Consider the following 15,184-nt stretch of genomic DNA (forward strand, 5'->3'; position numbering starts at 1 on the left):
GGTGCCCATCGCAGGGAGGCTTTCTGTATCCTGACCCTACATGCTCTTCATTCTCAACTTCCTCAAACATTATTATCGACGCTTTAAGCACCGCAACTCTTCGCCAGATCAAAAGCGTTGTGAATGAAAACGGTCGAATGCTTGATTTATGTTTCGCTAACGATGGGCTCCAGACAATAACGGTTGAATCAGCGCCTGCACCTCTAGTCAAGTGTGTTCGTCACCACCCTGCGCTGCTGATCTCAATGCAGATTTCCGTTTTTAATTCCCGCTCAGAGAAACCGAAATCTTTCTTTCATGATTTTAAAAACGCTGATTTCCAGGCTATTTCTCACGAGCTCGACTCTGTTGACTGGGAAGCTGAGCTTGATCGATCCAATCCCAATGCTGCAGCAGAAAAATTTACACACATAATAAATCACATAATCGATCTACATGTGCCGAAACGTCTTGCTGCCGAAAATGCTCGAGCGCCTTGGATTACCAAAGATTTGAAACGCATGAAAACTGTGAAGCGCAAAGCTCTTCGAACCTACAACAGGCTCAAATCACCCTCCTCAAAGGATGAATTTCGTAAGCTGAATTCAGCGTTTAAAAAAGCCAGCGCCAAATGCTACCAGAATTACTTATCTCGATTGCAACGGAATTTAAAACAAAACCCTAAGTCTTTTTGGAAACACGTCAAAAACCAGCGGAAAGAGTCGGGATTACCAACTAACCTGTTTCTTGATGATGAGACGGCATCGTCGGACCACGATATATGCAATCTTTTTGCTAAAAAGTTTTCTAGCGTCTTCACTTCCGGATCTATTTCCCCAGAACAAATAGCTAGTGCAACTAGAAACGTTCCATATTTGAATACTCTTTTAAACAACATCTCTTTTGGTGAAGACACTATTCTGAAGGCGACTGTTAAACTGAAAAATTCTGTTTCCCCGGGCCCCGATGGCATACCAGCTACTTTTTTGAAATGCTTCATGCCTCATCTAGTAATTCCTATCAAACGCATATTTGACGCATCGCTTGACAAAGCTATATTTCCGTCGTTGTGGAAGAATGCTTTTATGTTCCCGGTTTACAAAAAAGGCGAAAGAAGGGATATTCATAACTACAGAGGAATATCGGCTTTGTGTGCTGTAGCTAAATTGTTCGAACTCGTTATCTTCGATCCAATTTTCTCGTTTTGCAAGCAATATATTTGTAATGATCAACATGGATTTATGCCCAAGCGCTCTACGACTACGAACTTATTGACATTCACATCATTCGTGCAAAACAGTTTTGCTGCCGGTTCTCAAGTCGACGCAATTTATACTGATTTGTCGGCCGCTTTTGACAAAGTGAACCACGAAATAGCTATTGCGAAGCTGGAAAGGCTGGGAATTTGCGGGTCCTTATTAGATTGGTTTCGCAGTTACCTCATTGGACGCAAATTCTCTGTAAGATCTGGTGACTCATGTTCCAAACAATTCTCTGCCACATCAGGCGTGCCTCAAGGCAGCCATCTAGGCCCAGTAGTGTTCCTGATTTACTTCAATGACGTGCTTTTACTACTTGACGGTCCAAAACTCGCCTATGCAGATGATCTGAAGCTTTTCTACACTATAAAATGTTCTGGAGATACTGTACTTTTACAGCGACAGTTTGACAATTTTGCCAAATGGTGCGATGACAACTGCCTGCCATTAAACCGCAAAAAATGCTCGGTCATCACCTTTTCCCGTAAACGGCTTCCTGTAACTGCTGATTATTTCCTTGGAAACCAGATAATTGCTCGAGCAAAACAAGAAAATGATTTAGGTGTAATTCTTGACCAACAGTTGGACTTTAAGTCGCACACTAATTATGTAGTCGACAAAGCATCGAGAAGTTTGGGATTTATCTTTCGCGTGACTAAAGACTTCAAAGACATTTACTGCCTGAAAAGTCTCTATTGTAGCCTTGTCCGCTCAACTTTGGAGTATGCATCTGCTGTATGGAGTCCCTATTATCAGAATGGTGCTGATCGAATCGAGGCCATCCAAAGACGCTTTATACGTTACGCTTTGAGACGCTTGAATTGGCAAGATCCGTTCCGCCTTCCACGATACGAGAATCGTTGCTACCTCATATCTTTGGACACGCTCCAAGCCCGGCGAGCTACCATTCGAGCGTTATTTGTCTCCGATCTTCTGACTTCGAATATAGACTGCCCCATGCTGCTGGAAACTATCAACCTGTGCGTACGACCTCCAGGACTAAGAAATCGGAACCTTCAGCTTCACATTCCTCTTCGCCAGAACAACTATGGAGCCAATAGTGCCCTGATCGGTATTACAAGGATATTCAACCGTTTTTCAGAGCTCTTCGACTTTGATACCTCCAGGAATACGTTTAAAAGAAGAATTCTAGCGATGTTAAGAACTGTGTAGTCTGTAGTTTATACTTTTTTGTTATTTTATATTAATGTTACTTTTAAGTGTAATCATTAGGATCAATACGTGATCCGTTGATATAAACCCAATAAATAAACAAATAAAGTCATAAAATGTATGTACATATGTTTTGAGTTTTACTCTGGGAATAAAAGTGCGCTGCTTTATACTTCGAATATAATATTTTATAAATCGTCAACTTAGGCATACTTCAGTTGGTAGAACATCTTCTTTCCGCGTCTACTTTAATTCCGTGTTTCCCATGAGTATTGGATCTCCCAATTTGATGGTTGGATTAGGCTTCATCAACTTAAATTTAATCTGAAAAAAAAAATGAGCTAGGAATTCGATTTGTTTGACACGATAATAAAAGGAATCTATTTGTTTTCGGAGCCGCGATCTAGTTAATAAACTTTTGCAATGTGGTTTAGCTCCTGTTTTAAATTTTTTAAATAACACGATGGCATTGCATTTTTCGTGTGAAGTTCGAATCTAACGGCAATAAAATATCCTATCATTTCACGTTTCGAATCATTTGCATGCCATTGAAAACCCCCAAAAATGCCAATGGTTATCGATTATTTGGCTCCTAACGCATTCCACGAGCTCAAAAATTACCATCATTATCCCTGAAAGACTGGTCTTGACCGCATTGAGGACGTCTTACCCCGCTGCGTTGTGACCGCGGCAATTCGAATACCAAAATTGAATTTTTATTTTCAATTCCGAAAACTGGGCAACCGAAAAAAAAACAAACACAATGTAATAAAAATGTATTTCGGATCCGTCCTCGGACCAATCATTTAGTTCGATTCAGTAATAATAACAACCGAACATATCGTCCCTGTCAAAACCGGCACAAACCCGCAATGAATGAGGAATGATTAAATGAAAAGCGGTGTATGTGTGTTTTTGGGTACGCAATTTAAATTGAGCGATCACGATTGCATTCAGTTAGTACTCATATTAACAATTAAAATTCTTCATATTTACCACGATGGTTCATCGATTTTGTTACAGTTTTTTTTTTTAAAAAAGAAACGAGCCAAAATTTTCACTGGATAAAAAGAAATTTATTTACAGGCTGTTAAAAATCGTGATTTAAATAAAAAAAATATTCTTAATAGAAGAACAGCCTTGAACTGAAAAAAAAATTTTAAGCTTAATTTTAATAAAATTTTCTAAACTGAAACAAATGAAACTTTATTTAAAAAAAAACTCGGGATTGAAGGTTTGTTTTCAACCATTCAAACGCTAACGACACGCCTTACTTTCTGCCATTCCATTAGAATCGGAAAGCAACTCAATGAAGGAGACGATACAATTTGATCGAGAGTCGTTTATATTCAGGTCATTGTTTTTTGCAAAAACAAAAAATAAAGGCGCTGCTCGATCAATTGAAAATATGTGACTTGGAGGAATCTTCTATCGACTATATGTCTGGCAGTAGGTTTTTCGGTCAATGGACATTGTTTTTTTTTTCATGAATCTCCTTAAATCAAGGACTGGCTCATCTACTCTAGAAAAACGATTTTTCAAATAATGAAAACAATTCTTCCCTACTGTTTTAAAACCGAAGAAATGTTATGCATATTTGTACCCATGATTATAAACATCAGTCACCTGCCTTCCAGTCACTGTTTACATAAACACTTTAATCATCTTTATGAACGGCAGCTTCGCGTTTCCCATTCCGCGCGTCTGATTACGGTTTAATGTGATCAATTTAAATTAAATCCCAACGTGATTATCATTGAGCCGTAAATTTCTGAGCGCCATCGCCATTCATTCGTTCATTCGTTCAGTTGACTGCCAACGGCGCGATTAGTCAGAAGTCAATCGTGATATGGCAAGCGTTTGACGTTGCTGTTGTTGCTGCTGCTGTTTAATAAGTTGAAATCGACAATACCCTGGCTTGGGACAGCTAATTTTCAAGTAGGAATTTATGAAATGATTTTATCTGATCGGCTCCCAGAGGGACTTTGGTAGCTTTGAGAAATGACAAGCAATTTGTTCCTGGTGGATCAGGATATGGCTGGAGATCCGATTAAGAGACTTGTTTGTGACAGAGAGCAAATTGGCTGTGAACTGATTGGTGAATAAAATTTAAGCGAGCTTATAAGTAGCTCAGTCATTTTCACTGAATTTTGTAAAATGTTTCAAGAGAAATCAATTCCCTTGAGTTTAACAATAAAGAAGGGTGAAGGGCATTTGAAAAGAATCAGAATTCTGTAATCGGTTTTAGAAACGATCACACTCAGTGAAACTTCATGTTTCTTTGATGATATCTAAATTCTAAGCGCTAGCATCTTACTAATGCTAACACCACCAGCCCACAGAAAAAGTACTAAGTATGCCGTGACTGAGACTCGATCTCATGACTTCTGGCTTAGAAGACTTAAACACTATCCTCTAGGCTACAGTCGGCGGCAGCGGTTTTTGAAGAAAACATTTTTAATTGCCCATTTTTTTTTTCATTTTGAAAATGTAATTTCACACTTATCCGACTCAGTCAACAGACTAAACTCGTTTTATCTCTCTTGTTTTTAAATAATCTGTTCTAATAATATAGTTTGGAAAAAAATCTGTTTACGTTATTCAAAGCTCTTGAATTTCTATATTCAGAAACACAGAGCCATCTAACTACTTCACTAGAAGAAGTATGAATTTTTATTTCTAAGTATTAGAAATAGTTTTGTTGCAAAAATGTTTCGTTATTGAAGGGTCGGGAGCGAACCGGGAAAACCGGTTAAACCGGAAAATGCAAATACCACCAGGAAAACTGAGAAAAAACCTGGAATTTTGACTCAAAACCAGGAAAATTCTTTATAGATAGAAAACTAATGAAACCTAAAGTTCATTAATTTCATCATGATGAAAGAATGTTTCTGAATTTTTTAACCCGCATTCGTTTATTTCAGAATGGGAAACCATTCGGGAATAGAAAGAAAAAAATCGGAATTTCAATTTCATGAGATGAATGCGAGGAAAATTTAAGAAATTCCGAAAATTCGGGATTTTTTAGCCCAGCGCATACAATCCAGAGCTCTGAGCTGTTCCAGTTCCTGTTCAAAAGTATTGTTTTTGTTTTAAATGAACGAAACGTCGTAGAAAAATATCTCGAACATGAACTATGTATAATTAAGCTCAAGAATTTTGTTCTATATCAAAACAAAAATCATTGAAGTTAGTTATCTTCTGATTACTGTGAAGCTTGAATACGTTAGGTTTTGGTAAAAAAAAACTTTCACGACAGTAATTGATAAAAGAATTTTATATTTTGTACCAGAGTGCACTTTCACTAAACTCTTAAAAAATAACCTAAAATGTGGATGAAGAGATGAGTTATTTTTATAAATTTTATTAAGGCATTTAACTCATACAATTTTTTTGAGCCAAGTATTCACTTCACTTGTGTTGTGTTAGTATAAAAGAGAGCCGTAATCGTCGTGGCGACCGTACGGTTATAATAAATAAGTGAAAAGAATTAAGATTCATACGTTGAAATCTGATACTTTTTTTTACTTAATTCACGTCTCGAAAACTATAATGTTCGATACTTCATCAGGAGCTAATTTTTTTTTTACAAAAAAAAAGTTTGTACTGATTCGAAACTTGAAATGCATGAGCAGCCATTTTGCAAACATATTTTAAATGGGGGAACAATTTTGAAGAGTAGGACCATAAAGTCGTATGAAATCGTTTGAACAAATAAAGATGAAATGTAAATAGTTGGAAAAAGATTGATATGAATTACGCATTCATTAAGTTCTTACTCACCTGTAAATGAACCAATATTCTTCAAAATTTTCAAAGGTCTTTTAAACAAATGTTGTTTTTTAATCATTTAAACAATGAGGTTTTTTTAACGGTACTTTACTGGTTTCTGGCTATTTTGAATTGAGTTCACGGTACCTTTATCAAAAATCGCAATATTCAGTAGGTACACGTTTTCATTATAACCATTCTCGAATATATAAATTGCGGGAAACAAAAAAAAAAATGAGTTGCGATTATGTTTTTTGACTAATTCAAAGTTATTGTTAAGGAAAATACCAAGTCTAAAAATGATTTTAGTACTCATTTCACGACACGATCGACCGTAACGAGCTATGGAAAATCATGGACGAGAACGGCTTTTCCGGGAAGCTGATCGGACTGATCAAGGCGACGATGGATGGAACGCAGTGCTGTGTGCGGATTTAGGGTGAATTGTCGAGTTCATTCGAATCGCGCAGAATTTAAATAGCAATTTCACTTTAAAAATGTTTTTGATATTTGGATATTATATGTCAAGTTCGAATAGAAATACCTATACATTTTTAAATTCGCACAGGAAATTTATTATCAGATTTAAGATTAACAGAAAAATTCAGAGTCCCACACTAAACACTCAGGTTCTTAAAACGTATTAAAAAAAAAAATAAAAGTTATCCAACAAAAAAGCCTAATTCATGTTTTAGGTTAGGACTCGGAATAAAATTTTACAATGCATTATTCAAAAAAGATACAGCGGAATCTGTTCTCAGAATTGCAGAGGAAAAATTAAAATACCAATCAGTAGCCATTAACATCAAACTTGATGTGTGTCTCCGCAGCTTGGCATCAGAAATTAAAATAAAAATTCGAATAATGAATCCTAACTTAAATTTATGTTTTGGTTTATACATCAGTTACTCAATTCGAATTCTTCAAATTTATCAAAATTTACACAATTCACAAGCCAGAGCTCAAAAGTAAAATTAAGTATGCGTGAAGTAAAACTATTATATGGCATCATATCAAAACCATGTTAACTAGAAAGATTTCCCCTTATAAAAAGCAAAGTTGGTGTAAAAGGCTAAGAAGAAGGTAACAATTTTTGACAAGATTTCGCAAGATAAAGTTGAGGTTATGATAACTAGAACTATATGCTTATCCTTTTTTATATCATTCTGCAAATATTTCAATTTTCTGTAGAAATCAAAACAAACATCCCTGTTATCTGAACTTTTATTTCAATTTCTAAATTCAATTACTGAAAATTTACGTTTAAATTTTATAAAAATGGCTACATTTTTGGTCAAAAACCTGATAAACAACTTGATTTATGTATTTTAAAACTGGGAAACTGGGAAACTGAAAATTTAAAAATAATGTAATGTTACTGTACTCAAAATCAGGGTGCAAATTGACTAAAGGTTTTGAAAAGAATGGAAAATTATAGATAGACAAAAAGTCCGAAAAATAGATAACTTTCAAAAGCCATCAAAAGCCCCGTCATCCTGGTTTTGGAAATCCAATATTGCCAAAAGAGACACTTGGAGCAAGGTTGCTAATATCACAAAAAATCTGTAATTTCACACAATTTTGTGCAAATTTTCATCACAGAATCTGTGTCGCAGAACACAGAATTTTTAAAAATTCACAGATTTCACAAATGTTTGGAATTTTGAATTGATTTCTAAAATTATATTTTTTATGCGAAATTTCAATTTAGGTTTTTTTTTATTTTTTTATTTTTTATTTTGAATTTACATGTAACTTTAATTAATTTTATCCAACTTAAATGGTTAAAAGACCCAATTTATAATGCAGTTTCAATGAAATTAAAGGAAATGTCATCAACAGAAAATCATCACAGAACTTTTGGGTGAATCACAGAGAGTCAGGTTTTTTTTTCTTAAAAACATTGAATTTTGATCGGTGACCTTGCCTTGAAGTCAAACGGGTATATGAAAGTGCATTAAAGCTTATTTCTAGAAAACACGCGTTTAAGCTATTTGCGTTTTCCATATGTTTTTGGATTTTTTTTTTTACTTTATTTAGAATGTTAAAATACGTTTAGAAAAAATCCGAACATTTGAAAAAATTGTGAAATACAGTTTGGGATTATTAACTCAAATTGATAATTTTTGCAGTCATACCCCTTTGATTCTATGGGCTTCATATAAAGAAAATTACGTTAACGTTTCAATATTTTTTTTCAAAATTTTTCTACTTTAGCTGAAACCACGGTTATTTGATTGAAATTCACGCCTTTAATATTTTTTTTATTGTGGTCATGGTTTTGAAAACAAAAAAAAAATATAGGTATTTATAGATATGTGTCATTCCATACCAAATGACCATGAAAAGGCAGCGATGCTCTTCGATTTGGCCCTAAATCAGTAGGATGAATTATTGTAATTTTAATAAGAAAAATTCAATGTTTTTGATTAATTGGACCCAATTCCCCCATATGGGAGCCCCCTTATTCTTAACATTTATTGCATTTTTCCCAAAAACAGCAATTTTCTTTTGTGATATTTAAAAAAAACGTAGAAGATATAAGGTAAGACCCTGATTTTAGCTTAGCTTAGCTTAGCTTGATTGACCATATAAGGTAATACCCTGATTTTGAAGATTAAGTTATGGTGAACCGAATGCCATTGGTAAAATTTGTGGAATGTGTTGCCAGACTTTTTTTTTAGATTTTTTTGGCGCCGACATTTAAGCGTAAAATTTTTCATAAGGCCAAACGGAGAAATTTCTCGAAGTTTTCATCTTAAAAGTTATATATTTCCGGAACGGCGCTTTTTTAGGTGAATGAGTGATTCACCTAATAATGTGCCGTTCCGGAAATAAATAACTTTTAAGATGAAAACTTCGAGAAATTTCTCCGTTTGGCCTTATGAAAACGTATCCGTATCGATGGCTTTGCTTCATCCGTCTTGTTTTTCCCTCTTGGTTTTTCGTGTCGCAATAAATTATTTTTAACATCTATTCACGAACATTTTGTATTCTCATGTAAATTCTTATTCCAATTTGTTTCATTTAGAGAGAATATTGACGTCGTTTGTCATCTGGATTCTTATGTAAAATTCGACGCTAAGCTTTTTGGAACCATAAAAATGCAAAAAAGGGGGGGCATTATGAGATAATCACATTTTAAGTTTTAAAATTCATAAAAATTGGGTCTGGCAATACCGTTCACAAAATTTATGAATTTATTTGATAAACAATTACTTAATCTTTAAAACATGGCACAGTGATCCAGAAATGAAATTTAGCGGGAAACAATTATTTGCGCTCTTGCCTTAGGTTTAAGACATTTGGTGTCCAAGACAAAGTTGTACCACATCACAAAGCGCTACTTTTGAATGAAACATTTTTAGGGTGGTTCATAAAACTCCTTAGATACGAAAATTATTTTTTTACTGTAAGGAGATAGTGCTGTATTATGTTCAGCAATTATGTAGAACAACATAATTGATGAAACTTTGTAGAAGACTTTGAATGTCTATCTATTAACGTTTAGGTTTTATGATGATTTTTCGTGTACAAGTTAGGGTGGTCCTACAAAAACAAGTTTTTTTGTTATAACTTTGTTGGGTATCAACTTATCAAAATCATGTGTTGGGCAAGTATTTAGCAAATCATTATGCGCATCTTTTGTAGCAAACAGATTTCTAATATCTGCTTTTGATTTGCAGTTATCATGAATTTTGTGTTCAAAAATGGCCGTTTTGTATGAGCCATAACTTCAAATGGAGCAAACCAAAAAATTCAAACTTTAATTCGTTTGAAAGAACATGTTAAAATCTACATTATATCAAAAAATTGGAGAGGTGGTTTAGTTTTTTTTTTATTTATTTATTTTACTATTGATAGATCCTAGGCTTCAGCCTTTTATCTTTAATGGTGTTTACAATATATTTACGGAAAAACTAACTTAAGTCTATTTTTGATTTGTTCTCTGGACATATTCAGTTTTATAACGTTAACATGTGCATTGTAGAGCGCCATCATTCTGTATATTGGTTCATTGCAAGCATATTTTTGAATTCGGTTAGGGAGCTGGAACGGTCGTATGCTGCGTAGACTGCTACGTCCTTCGTTAGGAGAAATCTGTGACATTAAATACGGTGAAAAATATGTTCCACAGGTCAAATCCTTTAAAAACAACATGTCGATTGATTTTCTGCGATTTTCTAGTGATTTCAAGCCAACCAGCATACACAAAGCTCGATATTCTGGCATATCTTCTTGCCAGCCAAGGTTTCTCAAGGCGTACCTTAGAAATCGTTTTTGAACTCTTTCGATTCTATTCTTATGAACATTGTAGTATGGCTGCCACACAATACTGGCATATTCGATAGTGGTTCGGATAAGTCCAACATAAATCGAGACGATAGTATAAGGATTGTCCAACTCGTGACAAATCCTGCTAACCATACCGTACATGGAATTGGCTTTGGCAACGACTTGTTCGATATGTTTCGAAAAACTAAGTTTTGCATCCAACTCTACGCCTAGATCTTTCACTGAGAATTTTCTTGTTACGGAACAGTTGTTTTCAAGACAATAATCGTGCACTATGTTGCTCATCTTCCTTGAAAAGGTGATCACGCTGCACAGTGGTCCGAAAAGGCTAAAAGTGGAACTTTTTTCGTAGCGCCTCTGTTTTTCATTTTATCTCTTAAGTGTCTTCAGAACATTTGCTTCTTCAAACACGCTTCATAATTTGAAATTATCAAAAGTTAGTCAAAGCCTACTATAAAAAAATTGAAAATTCTAACTCTTTTAGTTCAATACATAGAGCATTACTTTATACTACAAAGTTGTAGAATACAAGAAAATATGAAACTTTGTTCAATACACTAAAACTCTATCTCTTTTCAGAGCAGAGTTATAAAGGTTTTATTTTAAAAGTTATTAAAAAGTTAGTTTTTTAAACTTAACTATAGTTAGATGAGGATTTACATGAATAAAATGTTCTAAACATTTGTTGAGACATTCAAATCCCACGTTTTGCACAAGATTGCAACATTCTACGACGTTTCCAAGCCAACTTATAGCATTTGTAAGTTTTATTTTTACTCAACTTCACGAGCGTTTATTGCAAAAACGTGCAAGTGGATTTTCAAAACTAATAAACGAAATTGAAGCTTGAACTTAGTGCAACAAATTGGTGTTGGCACCATTTGTCTCCACGCGCTTATATTTGAACACAACAAGCATACTTTTGATGTGTTTTGCGTGTTTCCATACAAAAATTATTTTTAACTGCCTTCTGCCTTCGTTTTGCGTAGCATCTGTGTAGCCTGGAAATCAATTTTTCCATTTTTTGTATGGAAACAAGTAGAACATATCAAATATATGCTTGTTGTGTTCGAATATGAGCGCGTGGAGACAAATGGCGCCAACACCAATTTGTTGCACTAAGTTCAAGCTTCAATTTCGTTTATTAGTTTTGAAAATCCACTTGCACGTTTTTGCAATAAACGCTCGTGAAGTTGAGTAAAAATAAAACTTAAAAATGCAATAAGTTGGCTTGGAAACGTCGTAGAATGTTGCAATCTTGTGCAAAACGTGGGATTTGAATGTCTCAACAAATGTTTAGAACATTTTATTCATGTAAATCCTCATCTAACTATAGTTAAGTTTAAAAAACTAACTTTTAAATAACTTTTAAAATAAAACCTTTATAACTCTGCTCTGAAAAGAGATAGAGTTTTAGTGTACTGAACAAAGTATCATATTTTCTTGTATTCTACAACTTTGTAGTATTGTACGTACGGTTTGTACGTCTTGGTGGTCGAGTTGTTAGCGTGCTAAGTCGGTAATCGCTGGTCCACTGATGGCATGGGTTCGATTCCCATCTCGGTACTGGGTGTTTAATGTTAATCTTAAGTTGTCCATGTCATTTATTCAGTCTGTAAAGCCTAAATCGGCTAAGACGGTGTATGTCTTTTATGAAGTAATGCTCTATGTATTGAACTAAAAGAGTTAGAATTTTCAATTTTTTTATAGTAGGCTTTGACTAACTTTTGATAATTTCAAATTATGAAGCATGTTTGAAGAAGCAAATGTTCTGAAGACACTTAAGAGATAAAATGAAAAACAGAGGCACTATGACAAAAGTTCCACTTTTAGCCCTTTCGGACCACAGTGCGCTGCATTTCGAGGCATTGATTTTCAAACCAAAATGACTGCAACACTCAGAAAATTTGTTAAGCGCATTCTGTAGAACCATACAATCCTTGGGATACCGAACAGGAAGGAACATTTTCAAATCATCCGTGTAGATCAGCACAAACACGTCATGCAGCACTTCTGGGAACTCGTTCATTACAGTTATAAAAAGTAGGGGTCCCAAGTGACTCCCTTGAGGTACGCCGCTGTTGACCAGGAATACGCTGGATCTTGCGTTCCCAAGTTTTACAAACTGAACTCTTTCCATCAGGTACGAACGTATCCATTTTAGACTAACACCGGTGATTCCATTTTTGCGCAGCACAAGACAGAAGAGCTTTAATATTGATAACGTCAAAAGCTTTAGACATGTCTGTATATATGACATCAACTTGCGAACCCTGCGTCATCCATTGAGAAGTTTGGGAAACAAATTCTGCTAAATTCGTCACAGTAAATCGCTTTTTTAAAAATCCATGCTGAACATCTGCCATTTTTCTTTCTAGCCATGGATACATCTGGTCGTAAATTATGCTCTCGAACATTTTTGGTATGGCAGAAAGAATTGCTACCCCTCGATAGTTTTCAGCAGGCAATTTTGAACCATTCTTGTGAATCGGCAAAATGTGTGAGATCTTCCATAGTTTGCTAAACAAACCATCACGAATGGAAGCTGAGAAGAGCAATTGTAGAGGCTTTTCAATAGCGCCCACGCACTTTTTAAGAAATGAATTTGGAATACCATCAGGCCCACTTCCTTTGGATTCATCGAGCTGAGAAATTTTCTGCCGAACTTCCGTTGTCGATACGCTCAATTCTGGCATCACCTCTGCCGTGACTTGCGATTCTAATTCTGCAACCAAATCGTTTGCATTGTAAATGCTGCGAAAATATTCGGCGGTTTTTTGTTTAAAGCTTTTTATTTACATTTGAACTTGACCGAATTTGCCTTTTTTCATATAACCTTTCTATATTATTTTTGACTACTTTTGGCTGCGTGAGGAATAACTGTACAAATCGTAACATTTATATCATCATTATAGTTAACAGAAACGAAAAAATGGAAAAAAGTTTATTTGAGAAATCAATAAAAAATTCATAGAAAACAAAAAAAAACACTTATTTTCTTTTTCTTTGAACGTTCATCACGAATAATCGAATCTCTTGAACTGAAAACTGTGTGGTTTACTTGGGTTTGATCAAAATGATCACCGGAGAAACCAAAACTGGCTTTCACAGTCAAAAAGACATAAGTGAATAATAACTCCTTCAAAGAAAAATACAATTCAAGACTTTCTTGTTGGGTAGTTAGTAATTCATTGTTTTCAGTTTATGGTTCTATACATTAATAATCAAGAATCCTCATTTTTTTTCATTAGTGCCCCTCAGGCTATGTTAGTCTTTCAAAATTTTTACAAAAGGTTATGAATAGGAAACTCTGCTTTTGTAGTGGTAAAAAATTTAGAATTATTGACTAAGGGTGCGAAAGCAAAGAAGAATTCCATGTCGCAGAGCAAAAGTGATATATTTTGCTATATGAAAAATGGCAATTTCGGTCAAGTTCAAATGTAAATAAAAAGCTTTAAACAAAAAACACCTCTCCATTTTTTTGATATAATGTAGATTTTAACATGTTCTTTCAAACGAATTAAAGTTTGAATTTTTTGGTTTGCTCCATTTGAAGTTATGGCTCATACAAAACGGCCATTTTTGAACACAAAATTCATGATAACTGCAAATCAAAAGCAGATATTAGAAATCTGTTTGCTACAAAAGATGCGCATAATGATTTGCTAAATACTTGCCCAACACATGATTTTGATAAGTTGATACCCAACAAAGTTATAACAAAAAAACTTGTTTTTGTAGGACCACCCTAACTTGTACACGAAAAATCATCATAAAACCTAAACGTTAATAGACAGACATTCAAAGTCTTCTACAAAGTTTCATCAATTATGTTGTTCTACATAATTGCTGAACATAATACAGCACTATCTCCTTACAGTAAAAAAATAATTTTCGTATCTAAGGAGTTTTATGAACCACCCTAAAAATGTTTCATTCAAAAGTAGCGCTTTGTGATGTTGTACAACTTTGTCTTGGACATCAAATGTCTTAAACCTAAGGCAAGAGCGCAAATAATTGTTTCCCGCTAAATTTCATTTCTGGACCACTGTGGCATGGGTCTTTTCAGTAGCTTATACGGTTTCTGATATATTCACAAACAAATGAATGAAATTTTTGAATATATCTGGGCAAAATTCAGGCTTTTTTCAATGAAATCCGGGCAACCAGGCCAGACCGGATTATTCCCAAATTTTATATTATACCGGGCAATCTGGCAACCTCATTCTAATGCACAAAGCGAATTTTTTTAAGCATTTAGAAGCTGATGTGCAGCCTATTTCCTAAGCTTTTTTTTGAAATTTTTTTTTTAAACGTAAAAACATATTTCGGTTGAAAATTGTTTGAGAATTAAATTTGAGTTACGTTACATGGTTCCTAGTTCTATAAAATTTGTACAGATCTGTTATGAAACAGGAAATAACTCACTTGTGATTACACAAGGCAACAAAACTCACATTTTTCGGAAATTGAAAGAGTATAAGAGTTCATTTTGGCTAATTTCGGAGTGCTGATTCCAAATCTGCAATAAAAGTTTTGTCTGTCAAATTTTGTTTTGAAGAAAACTTTAAAGAATACACTTTTTAATCAACTTTCCCGAAGATCGCGAGTTTTTTTGGCTAATGAAAAGAAAGCTTTGAAAATATTCTTTAATCAATTTTTTCCATATTCGGCAAAACACTAGGAATTCGACGAATGTAAAAAAA

General features: G+C 34.4%; 1 protein-coding gene across 6 annotated transcripts in view; it reads left to right on the top strand.

The window, feature by feature from the left end:
• Positions 1 to 15,184, top strand: part of LOC129749980 (dual 3',5'-cyclic-AMP and -GMP phosphodiesterase 11) — a 427,967-nt gene that overhangs the window by 100,128 nt on the left and 312,655 nt on the right. The window lies entirely within an intron of this gene.

Source organism: Uranotaenia lowii, chromosome 2 (genome assembly GCF_029784155.1).
Source record: "Uranotaenia lowii strain MFRU-FL chromosome 2, ASM2978415v1, whole genome shotgun sequence".
Classification (NCBI taxonomy): domain Eukaryota; kingdom Metazoa; phylum Arthropoda; class Insecta; order Diptera; family Culicidae; genus Uranotaenia; species Uranotaenia lowii.